Here is a 14704-nt window from a genome sequence, read left to right as displayed (position 1 = left end):
ACAGGGCGGACTTGAAAAGCCCATTTGTAGTGTAGGTCTGTGGGGAAGTTATGAAAGTGCTTAGAAAAATGGGGACGTGAAGCCCAAGTCAATGAAGTTATTTTGCGTCTCTGCTGTAACAGCAACAGCTGAATTCAGAACTGTAGATCGTGGCCCCGCATCTGGGCTAAAACTTATGGGAAAGTTCAGCCATGTCCTAAGTGCAGACCCAGGAAATAAAGGCCAGCCTTGTCAGGAGCAAGGTGCTGTGTTACATCTCTCTTGCATCTCATAAAGAATACATTCACTCTTTGGCAAAAACGAGGCTCTTTATCTTCATCTCCAAATTAATCCGTCTGACAGTTTCATACTGCCAACATCAATCCATCTGCAATCATGAATCAGGCTTCAAAAACCATGGGATTGGCTTGCATATAATAAAACTTGGGTCCTTTTTATTTGCCTTCTGGTTCCTGAGCCTCCAGGTCAAACTCGCTCCATGTTTTCTGGGCAATCAAGAAGACGAGATGATTCCTTTCTTTTTTTTTTTTTTTTTTCCAAATGAAAACTGAGATTCCCCTACAAACTACTGAATAAACAGCATGGGCTCCAATAACATCCCCCACCACCTAGCCTCCTGGCAGGATCGTGAGCTGGCTGGACTGTGGGCTGGAGGAGCTGGCTGCACACCGTACCTTTCCCTGGAAGTTTGTAGCCCAGTGTCCCAATGTTTGATCTGGTGCATGTCTGCGGGCCAGGAGAATCGCTCATGCAGGGGCTGTCAGATGCAGGCGATGGAGCTGGAAACCTGCAGGACCATGAACCATTGCAAGCTGGACTAAAGAAATCTGGCTGCAGCAGTAAGTCCTGCCCCAGGGATGGAGGAGCTCCTGCCTCACTTGACATATGGCTGCAAAAACATGTAGCCTGATGTGGTTTCTTCTGCCTGGGCATGAAGGCTGCCCATCCTGGGGACTGCAGAAGTAAATCCCAATTATCAGTCATCCCACAGCAAAAACCACAGTCCATGTTCAAGCCTTGCAGCCAGCCCGCCCCACTGACCCTTAGCCAACTAAACAACCCAGGCTGGCACCAACCTCCTTTCATCAAGCGGGGAAAATCACCTCCCATGAGTGGTTTCTGGTGTTTTTTTTTAAACACAGGCTGTGGCATGAAACCCTGAGCAAAACCATCACAGCCTTGTGGGAACTGTGGCCAGTGGGAGGGCAGATATGCTGTCACACAAATTTGGGGTTGGCCAAAGCTGAGGCAGGATTCCTGCTGTAGCTCCACAGCCTTCCTCCATACTTGTTGACGACTAGCAACCATGTCTTGGCATGCCTTCAAGGAGTCAATGCATCCCACATCAGCATGCCAGAGGTCCAAGCTAGAGTCAATGGAGACAGCCAAAAATGGGATGAAGCTTCTGCCATATTCTGCAGGGTACGGTAAATTGAGCAAAATCTATATTTTCTTCATGCCACAACTTCACAAAACTCCCATCCTACACCGGGAGCCTTGTGGGTTTCCTCTCCTCACCTGAGGATTTGAAAGCTTGTTCATGCCACTTCTGGAGAGACACACAAGCTCACGGTACCTCCTCAAGCCCCCAGCTCCAGCCCAGCCTTCCAGGAGAGCAAGAGTCCTATCTTCAGGGACCCCCCCAAGACCAGAAGATATACCAACACTGGAAGCCTTAGCCTTGCTGCAGATTTCAAACACAGCTGAGGCACAGCCCCGACTGATCCCCTCCATCTGCTTTCCCACACCACCTTGTTTTGGTGGGTTTTATCCCTCCCTCTTGCTGCCTCCTCATGGAGGGGTCTTGTCACTTTTGTCACCTCTACGTTGCACTGCCATTGTACTCTCTCTACAGAAGGATGTTGTCATGCTCGGAGAGCATCAGCTGTGATCCGGATACCCTGGAAAGGCTTCCTATCAGCCTTTCTCCTCTTTGTCCCCTTTTTTGGCCTTTCCAGCAGGCAGCCGCTGTGAATTCTCCTCCATTTCCAAGAGCAGCCACCACAAAGAAGTCTGTCTCCTCCACCTCTCAAAGCCTTGAGCCCACACACGGGTTGGGCAGGAATATAAGACTCCAAGGAACTCCTGGCCGATTTCAACAGCTCTCCTTCACCTTAGGCACAGAAGCCACCAGGAGGTAAAAAGACACATTTGGATAATTGGGGCTGATGGCTTGGGTGGCTCTGTTCCCCACTGGTCCCTCAAGGCACCATGCAGAGATGGACAGCTGGATGGGGAGGCAAAACATCTCTCTCTGAGCTGTGGAGTCAGTCTTGCCTTCCTGCATGATGTCCAGGAAGCTCCTCTAACTGCTGGCTCCTCAGCTCCGACCGGAATAGGAAGAGGAAAACTGGCAAGGATCCTTCGGGCTGAACCTTGTCCTGTTTTCATGCTGTTCCTTCTCATGCGTTAAACCACCAGTGGAGTAACGCTGTAATTCACAGCAGTGAAACCATGGGAGAGGAGCTACCTCCTTCCCATGACTGATGGTATAACCCTTGAACTCCTTGACAGGCTCATTGCAGCCACCTCTGCAGCCTGACCCACGGCCTGGCTTTGGTTCAGTGATGGCTGGAGGTGTGCCTCCAAGCTAGAAGTCAGCACTGAAGGTCTCCTGGAGCTGCAAGGAGACACCTTGCCTGCAAGCAGTCAGCACCTCCTCATGACGCAGCAGCTTGGGGAAGCTGCCTCTGGCTGCAGTTCTAATACAGACATCACTTTATCCAGCATCCGGTTTCCAGCTCCCGTCCTGACAAGCAATGAATGCCCATGAGAGCTCCTCCTGAAGGTCTCTTGAAGGCAATTGTGTCTGGGGGACATTCAAGCAGAGCCCTCACTGTGGAGCAGTCCCAAAGCTTGCTGTGCCCAATGGACCACATGTGAAACAGCCTCGCTCGGGAGCTTTGGTGTGTCTTGTACCACACCTGGAGCTACAAAGGCTGTCTACAGAGGGCATCACCCTACTTGACTCCTGCTCCAGGGAAAAGGAGGAACAGCTTTTACATGTCACACTACAGTGATCTAACAACATGCACAACTGGTGCTGGAGGCACCATAATTTGTTACAGTACCTTAAATGCAAAGGGAGTTCCCAAGGGCTTTGTGGCGTTGCAGCAGGATTCGGTCAAACTCTGCAAGAGCACATGCCAGCTCTGGGTGGCCAGCGTCTGAGAATGTCTGCTCCCCACACCAACAGCCATAACTACCGCAGGCAGTGGTTATTTTTGCATGAATCTGAGTGCTGGAGGACTTAAGAGCTCTAAGGCTGCACCTTCGTGGCGTTTAAGGCAGTCAGTCACCGGTGAGGCTTAAAAAGATAATTCACCAGTGGGACCACGTAGCCCAACCTGGAATGGGAAATCTGGTAATTGTTTTAGTGCCTGAGCGTGTTGCCAAGCACAAGACCAGCACACAGCAAATATTCTATAACTAGGGCAAACCAGCGATACGGAGAGGACAGTAAGAGATCCCCTCCAGGGATGGAGATCAGCAACAAAATGAGAGAGGGGTGACGAGAGGCTGAGCAAAGCAAGGGGGAAGGACAGAGAGGAAGAATGGGGGAGCACAGCGCCATGGGGCTGCCCATTATCTCCTGCGACACATCCCCAGCTGCGCCCCATGACAAGTGTCTGGCCAGGGCCAGCATCATCGCTGGGAGATCCACAAAGAGAAACGATGGTGGTAACACCCTGCCAGCTCCTCAGGAGAGGTGAGAAGTAAAGAAATGTTCCCCGGCAGCCTGGCAAGGCAGAAGTTTTGGCTTGGGGTGGCGGGATGCGTGGCTGGAGCCTTGCATGGGCTTAGGATACCCTCTGCAGGCCAGCGGTGAGCTCCGCATGTCCTGAGTTGAGTCACAGAAGGGTTTGGGCTGGAAGGGACCTTCAGGACCAGCCAGTCCCACCCGCGGCCAGGGGCAGGGCCCCCTCCCCCCAGCCCAGGCTGCTCCCAGCCCCGTCCAGCCTGGCCTTGAGCCCTGCCAGGGATGGGGCACCCACAGCTGCTCTGGGCAGCCTGGGCCAGCGCCTCGCCGCCCTCACGGGGAAGGGTTTCTGCCTCATGTCCAACCTAAATCTCCCCTCTCTCAGTTTAAAACTGTTGCCCCTTGCAGGCGTTGAGTTGGAAGACAAGCTGGAGACAGAAACCAAGTTCTGTCCAGGGTGGGCTGGATGTGCAGAAGTAATTTGGGAGAATATCTGGCAGAGATCTCTTTCCAAATCCACTGTCACTAGGATCTCTGTAGAGAGCTGAAGCTCTGCATGGCAGCTTGTCCCATGAGTGACTTTGCTGGGGAACTGTCTCCTCTTCCCATGTTCTCTGTCCCTCCCCAAGGGCTCCCTAGCTCAGGCTCATCCTGGGGAGCGGACGTCTTATTTGGTGTCCGCAGGAATAACATGCCCCATCTGATTCCATCCAGTAGCAGCATCTACAGGACAAGCACCCGAGTTGCTGGACTAAGTCCAGTCCCAGCACCAAACCGCTGCCTCTTTCACATCATCATTTGTCTTAATAAAGTCACTACAATTTTTTTTTTGTTTCCTGTAAATCAACTTTTTTGTCAACCAGCATTTTGTGGATCCCCACAACAGCGAGGATCAATGCACTGATATCCTTTTAGTCATTTGACAGCTAAACTAGAGACCACTAAAGATAGAAGCGTGGGTGACATAGCAAGTAAAGAACCCCTGGCAAGCTCTTGGCACTCATTTAGAGGCTGTTTCTTGGGCATGGATCTTCCCTTCCTCTCTCCAACTGTGGCTCTGTCAAGGAGGCCCAAAAGCATAGGGCTTCACATCTGCCTCTGCAGCCACGTTTTTCTCTGCTGCCAACCCAATGTCTAGGGCAGCTGAGAGGCTTCCTCAGACAGGGATCTGACTCTAAAATATGGTGATAAGACAGACTGTTTTGGTGCCCCAGTAAGTAGATGAGAAGCAAAAGAGAAGCACAAGAAATTTCTGTAGCAACCAGTGCAGAGGCTCTGCCTCCTCTGATCTTCTCTGATCCACCTCCCCTGCACACAGAAAAGCCAGGGGTGCTGGTGTGACCACTGACCTAGCTGGAGAGGGACCACCTTTAAAGGAGGTGTGGCAAACATGCGCCATGTAGCTGGGTGGACAGAAATCCCTGCACCAGCTCCTTTGCCAAAGGAAGCACCAAGTTCCTCTGGAGGGGGATTCTAAGGCTTGCTTAAAAATGCCAAAAAACCCCACTCCAAAACAAAACAGTTTTTCAAGCTGATTCAGGCTCCCGAATGCAGAAACCTGCAGTGCCAAGGCACACTCTCAGAGCCCGAGTACAAATGCTATCAGGGTGACATCCAGCCCAAGCACTACTAAGTCTGCATTTCAGCCAATACACAGAAAGGTGAGAGCTCTATCTGACTTTGTAAAATAAAGCCACACACAGGCTCGATGCACCTTTGGTCTTCCCAGGAAAAACAAAAAACGAAACATAAAGTCACCTTGGCCAAGTTGAGGGCTAAGAAATAGGTTCTTGCACACTCGAAGATGAACCTGGTAGAAAACAGTGTCCTCGGATGAGCTGCTGAAGCAGCCAGGCTGGAGAGCAGAAGGAGTGGAGGGGTAGCAACCAGGGGCACCAAAGCAGGACCATGGCTGGGGCAGCCCTGTGAGAAGAAGTATGTCTTCTGAGCTGCACTGTAATTTGAGATTTCTTCCTCCACTTGCCATAGAGACAATACAAAGACTCATCCAGTCAGGATGGCAGGTAGGGGCAGACAATCCCAGTGGGACTGGACAAATCCCTGGCTTAAATTTCAATAAGAGAAATTCAGGCAAAAGAGTGAGATACTACAAGATTGGGACTGGTCATTTGGGAATGCTTCAGGGTCCCCACTTCTTTGTGAAGAGGTTGAATGCACCTGTCAGCGACAACATATGTGCTGACATTGTTTCCTGTAAATCAACTTTTTTGTCAACCAGCATTTTGTGGATCCCCACAACAGCGAGGATCAATGCACTGATATCCTTTTAGTCAATTGACAGCTAAACTAGAGACCACTAAAGATAGAAGCGTGGGTGACATAGCAAGTAAAGAACCCCTGGCAAGCTCTTGGCACTCATTTAGAGGCTACCTTGGACCAAAGCGTAGCAGCCATCTGGATCGCCATGTCCAGCCCTCTGACTGAAGGCTGCCATGCAGCAGAGGTGTAGTTGTCATGGTCAACTGGGCGTCCACACCACCCACCTCCCAACACCCCACCTAACGAAGACATTAACACACCAGGGAAGCGCCTCTGAGCTCAAAGACCTCCTGCCCCTACAGCACTGAAGCGGGGAGCATGGGTAAAACCAGTCCAGCACCCCTGCTTGTCTGGACTGGGGTGAACTTCCCTTAAACACATTTGCTGCTGCTTGTTAAGGGTGTTAGGCTTGGAAAACAGGATGTGCAAACTCAAGGCATGGCTTCTCTGTGCTCTGTCCTGCTCAGCACATGGCTTTGCAAGAAAAAAACCCAAATAACCCACTCCCTAATCAGATGCCCCAAAAACACGCCCATGAGCTGATGGTTTGGTGGCCTTTACTGCTACCTCATGCATGTCCCATCCAAACCCTCTGCCCTGCCCCTCCATGATGGCTTCCAGAAGCCTCTGAACATCCTTGCACGAGCAGTTGTCTCTCCTACTATCACTGTCTCAGCAATGTAAGGTCCCTGAAGGCTTCCACTACCCTTGATGCAAAACCTGAGAGCTCTGCTCAGCTATGGATAAATAATCTCCAACTATATGACAGCAATGAGGAAGTGCTGGAGGTATCAGAAGGATGGAGAGGCACCAAAGGGATCTGGTGGCCACAGTGACCTAAAACTAAGAGGGAACAAATCTCCTGAAAAAACTGTTATACCCATCTTCCCCTCTTTCCCAGGGTGCATGAGATCAATCAAACTTGTGGCAGGTGACTGACAAAGTCCCGATTGCCCCACATCTCCCCTTCCCTAGTCTGGCAGAAGAAACAACCCCTCCTGCTTTCCGTGTGAGTCCCAATACCCCAACCTCAGCTCCCACAGCTGGTGCAGGAATGAGCAAACTCAGCCCAGGAGAAGTTTCAGAGAAATGTGACCAGGATGGTTCATCCCCCTCTTCCTTCCCTGCTAACTCATCTCCCAGGACGCTGAGATGTTACCAAGTATCCCGTGCACTTGGTGCTGCCCCAATATTGAAGCAGAGCTCCAGGATCAACATAAAGCAGAGAGACGAGATGCCTTCTTGATGCAGCACACGCGATAACCTGGGAAGCAAGAAGAGCTGGGGAGATGGCCAGGCCTCCCGCCTGCACGGGGACTGTGCATCCCCCACTCCTCACATTTAACACCCTGACAAGCTGTGGCCCAACCTCACGAGCCTGCATGCAGCCTCACTCACGGCAGGCCAGCTCGGAGGCCTGCTGGTGGGCTTTCCAAGCAGATATCCTTCTCAAACTCATCACGGGGAACGCAGATTTTGCAGCAGTTCAGGTGTCTGAAGATAGGCACCCGGTGGATTTTGACAGCACGGAGGCGGTGGCAGCAAGGTGCTGCCAAGGTAGCGCAGCCACCCTCACCCACCTGCCCACTCCCACATCTTCCCAAGGTGCCACACGGTTGTGGTACATGTCACAGCAATTTGTGGCTCCACAGATGGACCCTGTAGCTGCTAACAAATGAAATAGTTCTTATCCAGGCTAAAGCCACACTATTAAGTGCTTTCTTTCTTCCCAAACAGGGCGGCCACATCTGAACTACTTTTGAAGAACAGCCTGTTGCCCCAGTAGCCCCAAAACCATGCCTGGCAATGAGCTGGGTTAGGATGGGGCTAGTTGTTTGAGGCCAAAACTGTGCCAAGGACCTTTCTAACAATTCACTGGGGATGCATCCCGATACTGATTACTTGTCTAGTACAGATGTGGCCTTAAAGAGCGGGATGGCAGAGGGCAGACCTGATGGGTTAGAAGGGACAGGGAAGCTGTTGTTCCCGCCCCCCCCCCCCCCCCCCCCCCCCCCCCCGCTCCTAGTTTCAGATGTGGGAAAGGAGAAGGAAAACCAAGCTTTGGGATGTAACAGAAGCCCCTTTCCTTTTCCGAGATCTGGACTCACCTCCCAACCCCAGCACTTCAATTCAGGGAGCAGCTGCACCAAGGTAGCTCATAGTCTTAAGGCTCCATTACTTCCCTGAGGCAGGAGGAAGGGACATGGGTTAACAGGGCCAGCAAGGACACCAGGACAAGAATTATGCGAGATCTATATTTGACAATGGAAAAAAATCCAACTTTTCTTATGACAGGGGTAGGCTCAGCTCATTGCACAGGGGGGAGGCAGGCTGCCAGCAGTGGAGGTCTTTAAGAACAGGATGAATAAGCATTGCTCAGGAGTGACTCGGGCTGAGTTGATCCCACTGCAGGGATAAGGGGTGACTGAACAGCCCCTCAGGGACCTTGAGAGCTCGATTTTCCATGAGTCCTGCACCCCCCTGGGCAATGCTGGGGCGTGACATCACAAAGATCTCAAACTTCACATAGCATTTGTCTTTAATAACCAGCCAGTGAGCTTTGTCCCCCCCTCACCAGCAACATGGCAGGGAGATTTCAGTTCCCCCAGTTCCCAAGGAAAGCACATACATTTAGATGCCACAGCTCCTCTCCTCATCCCTTCCCTCCTGGAACTGTATCGCTCTGCAAACCCTGCCTGGAGGGGGAAAGGGAAAAGTGGAGCCACCATGAAACAGATCCCAAGAATCAGCTCCTCAGGCAGCTGATGACACCAGAGGAGGGAGCTGGGGTTTGCTGTATGCACCGAGCTCATCCTGCCGGCAGCCCATGCCTTGCTGTTGCTCCTGAGCAATGCTTATTCATCCTGTTCTTAAAGACCTCCACTGCTGGCAGCCTGCCTCCCCCCTGTGCAATGAGCTGAGCCTACCCCTGTCATAAGAAAAGTTGGATTTTTTTCCATTGTCAAATATAGATCTCGCATAATTCTTGTCCTGGTGTCCTTGCTGGCCCTGTTAACCCATGTCCCTTCCTCCTGCCTCAGGGAAGTAATGGAGCCTTAAGACTATGAGCTACCCCTTGCTCATGCCCATGCCTTGCTGTCTTGCTTGTTTTCAAAGCCTGTTTGCTGCCTCTTTTTCCTTGCCTACTCTGCTCTGGATGCACATCCCCTCTATGCCAGCTCTGCTTTGCAACCTCTTTCCCACACTCTTCCTTCCCCCCCAGCAACCCCAGGATGATTACATGTGATTTTGCATCTCTTCCTCTGAGGCTCTCCCATAGGATACAGCACCTCTCAGGAAGAAAATAGTTCAAAGCCTTTCTCTCTCAGTAAAAGCTGTTTGTTAAATCATCAGTCTGTTCCACGAATGCTGAAGCTCTCCTCCTCATTTGCTAAATCGTTTAACACTGCAGCCAAGCGTTGTCAGTCTTCCTTCAGAAATGACTGCTCCTCATATTAAGCCCCTGAGGACTATTTGTTAAATGTTGTTAATGAAAATAATCAACACCGCATCATTAAACCTTCAAACGCTGACAGCAGTGGCTGTACAGCAATGCTGGCTCCTGCAGCTGCAAGGCTACCTGCAGCACCCATAGGTAGGAGCACAGTTTTGTAAGGTTTTTAGCCTAATTTCTTAGCTTGGACTAAGGAGGCCTTACAGGACTAAGCACTGCCTAACCAGCTGGCCCTTTCAACTAGCCTGACGGAAAGACACGCACCTCAAAGATATTGCACATCAAAATATCCTGCGCAAACAGGAACCGGGTATGAGAAATGTAAATGAATGTTCTGTACTAAATGGGATGCATTACTAAATACCGCAGAATCCACAAAGAACAGAGTTTCGTGGGCTCTGTCTGCAAGCACATCGTTTCAATGAGATGATTTCCTAAACCTCCTGCCCCTTACACCTTAAATTAGGCAAGAGTAGGACCTGTCCCACCACTCCTTTTACCCCTCTGTCATGGGATGGACCACATTCCATCTCCAGGTCTTTGTTAGCAATGCCGAGACAATAATGTGTTCTCTTTAGACCGACTCTTACACCCCCTCTCAGCGAGTTATTTAGCAGACGTTGGAGACTTGTGATGGATTTTAAGCCCCTGTTTCAAGGGGCCATAGAAAACAGGTTAGGAGTGACCAGAAATTTTTGGGATGTGGGCGCAGGGCTGGGAGGAAGGGGTTAGCCCGAGGCTACAGGTTGGGGATTTGGGTTCCTTCACATCAAGTGGAGCTGAGCACTTCAGTCACCGAGTAAAAGCACCAGCTGGATACCTACAAGCAGGTTCTTACCCAGAAAGGTTAAACCAAAGGGTTGGTGTGGTACTGGCCTCCGTGCTCTGCTGGTTTGTCACCTGCTGACCCCATCCCCGGAGCTGCCCCACTGCTACAGCCAGCCAGGAGAGCCCAAGATGCAAGTAACAGCAAATCAAAAGAGAAAAGCACACGGGGGCTTTGTGGTGTCTTGTTAGAAGATGCCCACCCCCCCCCGATCTTTTTGGAATAGGGCCAGCGGCAGCTGGAGGGCCCTGGCTTGCCCCACAGGCAGGCTGTGGGGCTGCCAAGAGCCCCCATCCAAGAGGATCTGAAGCTCTGAGAAATCACAGCGATTTGAAGCAGGTCCACAAAAGACAAGCCAGTGGAAACGACCCGAGATCCCATCCTTCACCAAAGCATCCCAGGCTGCAATAAAAGACAACCCCCCTCCCCCGCCCCCAGCCAAGCGTGGAGGGTCTCCCCTGCAGCAGGCCACGGCCTGGAGAACAGCCATTTGCTGAGGGAACACGCAGCCACCAAGCCCGAGGGCTGAGGGGCACCCGCCTCCCTCAAGGACCAGGACCCCTTCGCGGGGAGCCGCCCGCAGCGGGCCAGACTGCCCCGCCAGCGCCACCCTCGGCCGCACAGCTACTGAGGAAGAGCGGCGGCGGCCCCTCCTTATATAACGGGGGTACATGAATATTCATCGAAAAGGCGCGGCCAACGAGGAGGCGGGGCCGTGCAGAACTACGCGCCGCGGTGTTCGTGAATATTAAGCGAGGGGCGTGCCCCCTCATGAATTATGTGGGTCGTGGGCGGGGCCGCGCGCCCCAACGTTCTGTCCCTTCAAAGTGTGAGAAGATGGCGGCGGCGGGGCCCGGCGGCCGGGCCGCGGTGCCGGCGCGGCGGGGGCGGCGGCGGCGGGGGCGGGCCGGGGCGGCGGCGGAGGAGGATGAGGTGGTGTTGGCGGTGGCGGAGTGCCCGGTGTGCCGCCAGGCGCTGGTGGAAGCGGTGACGCCGCCCTGCCGCCACTCTTTCTGTCTCGCCTGCTTCCAGCGCTGCCTGCAGGGCCCGGGCCTGTGCTGCCCGCTCTGCCGCAGCCGCCTCTCCACCTGGGCCCGCCGCCAGCAGGCCCGCACCGAGCCCGCCGCGACGACGGCCGCCGGAGGAGGCGGGGAGCAGCGGCCGCCGGACCAAGGTGCGGCGGCGGCGGCGGCGGCGGCGGCGGCGGGCACCTGCCCCCCCCACCCCTCCTCCGGTGGGGGGGGGGGCGCGGGGGGCGGGAGGGGGGCCCGGCCCGGCCCGGCCTGGCCTGCCCGGAGGGTGCGCTGAGTTTGCGGGGGCTCAGCCCCGTCCGAGCTGAGGGGGGGCCTGGGGGGCGCCACCCCCCTTTGCCGTGGTGGGAGATGGGCCTCGGAGGCGCAGCTGGGGGGTGGGGGGCGCTTCCCCGCCGCGCCGTGCCTGGGCCAGCGCTGCGGAGTGCGCTGCACCGAGTGCGCCGGGGCTCAGCCGCCCCCCGCCAGGGGCATCAGCAGGGGGGGCTCCCGCTGCCCCCCGGCGCCGCGCTGGCGTGCGAGGGCTGGGCCGCAGCCGGCATCGCGCCCCTCCGCAGCCCCGCCTGGGGCCCTGTGCCCATGCTTGTGTCAGCCCTGTGCCCAGCGCTTCGCTCGAGGCCCCGAACGGCCGGTTATTTTTAGAATAACGTTGCCCAAAAAGTCAACGGTTGCGGCAGTGCAGCCCGTCAGAAGGGCTGGAAAAAGTCGGGCGGGTTTCTGCCTCGCCGAGAGAGGCAAGCTTTCGCACCGTGGGAAGTCCTGGTCCCTTGTTGACATAAAAAAAAAAAAAAAAAAGTCTATCGTTTCTGAGTTCATGGCTTTTTGTCACGCGTTTCCTCCCAGTCTCGAAAGCCGGCAGCGTTCCCCAACTCCTAGAAAACAGTTCCCTGCATTTCCTTTAAAATAAATCCTCATTTGAGCCAGCAGCGTTGCTCTTTCCCGGTGAGAGCCGAGGTGCTGCGGAAGATGCCCACCTTGCCCCTGTCAAAACTCCCGGTGTGCCAGGATCTTCTGCCGGCACCGCGGTGCTTGTTGGTTGGAGAGGTGATGCGGCAGTGCTGGCAGAGATCGGCCGCCTACGCCGCACCTACATGCGTGCTTCACCGACGTAGTGGTGGTGGGAGACCTGTAGAGCAAACGAGGCTTTAAGCTATGGATAAACGTCCTTTTAGCTGTCCAGCCGTGCCCTAGCCGTTCCTTTTCGAGCGCATTACTGGTCTCCTGGTTCATGCTTGTGTCAGCACCCTCTAATTTGCTGCAGGGAAAATTGGCAGGATGAATTTAAACAGTTTAAATTGGTGGTTTGAACTAACCCTGCTAACCTTTGCTGGAAGCGAAGTGGGAAGCGTTCACGCAGAAGGATTTGCTGAATCAATGAACAGACGGGCTGTCCGGAGGGAGCTGAGCCAAACGGCTGGGAGCAGTTCCTCCTCCCCGGCCCAGCCCAAGGAGGGACGACAGAAACTCCCTGGGTCAAGTCTTTCCTCTAAGGCAGTGGTGTCAGTCATGCTTAAATAGATTCAGCTTGGTCCAGCCTAGCTTGAATGAGAATATCCAGCCATGCTGCAGGAATGCTTATGCAGTGCCTTGGTTGGTTTGGGTTTTTTTTTTAAGAAAAATTAATTTTAATTCTCTGTTTGTCTTGTCTGAGATGTTTGTATTTTGCAGCAAGGCATGCGGTTGTCATGTTGGTTGTCATTTTCTGCCTGCCCAAACTTCCTAAAGCTCTGGAAGCGTCTTAGAGAGAATCATGGAGGGTCTTAGCCCTGAGAAACGTGGGGGGTGCACCCCAAAAGTGGAAGGACACGTGCAGCTGAGTGTCACCTTGTACACCGTGAGCATGGCTTTGTCATGGGCGCTCTAAACTGGGCTAGACTAACCCCTACTCGTGCTGTACTCTGACTGCCTTTCATACCGTAGACCTGCCCACCGTAAAATTGTACTTCAAGTTGTAGAGTGGTTGAGTTAACAGCCGATGAGGTGAGCTAAAATGAGCTGTAATCTTGAACGGCATTTCTGCTGCTTTTCTAGCCTAGGCTCAAGCTTGTCTTGAAGCAGCTTTGTCGGGCTAAGAGCTGTGAGGGTAATGGGCCACTTACGTTGTCAGTTGGGCTAATAGTGTGGAAATCAAAGGTAGCTGATCCATTGGGAATGGTGATCTGCTGCATGCGGAAGGAGGGCAGTGGACGTGCTTTATCTTGACGTTAGTGAGGCTTATTGGAGAATCACAGCATGGCTGAGGTTGGCCGGGACCTCTGGAGACCCAACCCCTGCTCATAAGCGGGGTCACCAGGAGCAGGTTGCCCAGGACTGTGTCCAGTTGGGTTTTGACTGTCTCCAAGGTTGCAGACTCTGCCTGTACCAGTGCTTGACCACCCTGACAGTAAAAAAGTTATTTCCTATGTGAAATGGACTTCTTGTATTTCAGTTTGTGCCCATTTCCTCTTGCCCTGTCGCTGGTCACCACTGAGAAGAGCCTGGCTCTGTCTTCTCTATTGTCTTCTACCAGGTATTTAAACACATTGGTAGGATCACCCCAAACCACCTCTTCTCGAGGCCAAACAGTTCCAGCTGTCTCAGCCACCTCTTGTATGTCAGATACTCTGGTCCCTTAATGATCTTCATGGCCCTTCACTGATCAAGATAAGAAACATCACTGCTCTCCACTCACCCACTGAGCCAGTCAGATGTTTTCTTCCAGACCCCATTCGCTTTCTTCCAGACTTCAAGACCCTCTCCTGATCACCTCTGTACCTGCTCTAGCTGTACAGACTGAGGAAAAGAGGCATTGAACATCTCAGCCTTTTCCATGTCCTTTAGCATCAGGCCCCCTGCCCCACCTGGCAGCAGACCCACATTTTCCTTTTGCTGCTGATTTGAGCCTTTCTTGCTGCCCATCACCTCTGTTTGCTTTTCACCCTTTTGACTCTTGTCTCCCATAAATCTGCACTGACACAGCAGTGGAGACCTGGAGGGACCTTATCGATGTATCTAGATATCTGAGAGAAGGCAGTAAAGGCAGCAGAGCCAGGCTTTTCTCAGTGGTGCCCAGCGACAGGACAGGAGGCAGCGGGCACAAACTGGAACACAAGAGGTTCCACTCAACATAAGAAAAAACCCCTTTCACTGTGAGGGTGACCAAGCACTGGCACAGGTTGCCCGGGGAGGTTGTGGAGTCTCCATCCTCAGAGAGACTCCAAACCCAACTGGCATGGACCTGGCCAGCCTGCTCCTGCTGACCCTGCTTGAGCAGAGGGGTCTTTGTCTCCGTGGGTCTTTGCCAACCTCAGATATTATGTGATTCTGTTACCAGACAGTGAATAAGTTGATGAATGTAATTGAATCACATAAAATCTGCAAAATTTTAAAAACCACGTGGTATGACCTCTTGACATTACTTGATTGTTCCAGCT

The 14704-nt window shown here is 53.2% G+C and overlaps 1 protein-coding gene across 1 annotated transcript in view; it reads left to right on the top strand.

Moving 5' to 3' along the window:
- The first annotated feature begins 11106 nt into the window (after positions 1 to 11106).
- The window catches only part of RNF169 (ring finger protein 169), a 29423-nt gene continuing 25825 nt past the window's right edge, over positions 11107 to 14704 (top strand). Inside the window, exon 1 of the mRNA XM_055803231.1 lies at positions 11107 to 11434. The gene's annotated coding sequence lies outside the window, so the exon portion shown is untranslated. The remainder of the gene's footprint in view (positions 11435 to 14704) is intronic.

The sequence above is a fragment of the Falco peregrinus genome, chromosome 4 (assembly GCF_023634155.1).
Source record: "Falco peregrinus isolate bFalPer1 chromosome 4, bFalPer1.pri, whole genome shotgun sequence".
Classification (NCBI taxonomy): domain Eukaryota; kingdom Metazoa; phylum Chordata; class Aves; order Falconiformes; family Falconidae; genus Falco; species Falco peregrinus.
This window is presented reverse-complemented; position numbering and strand designations above follow the sequence as displayed.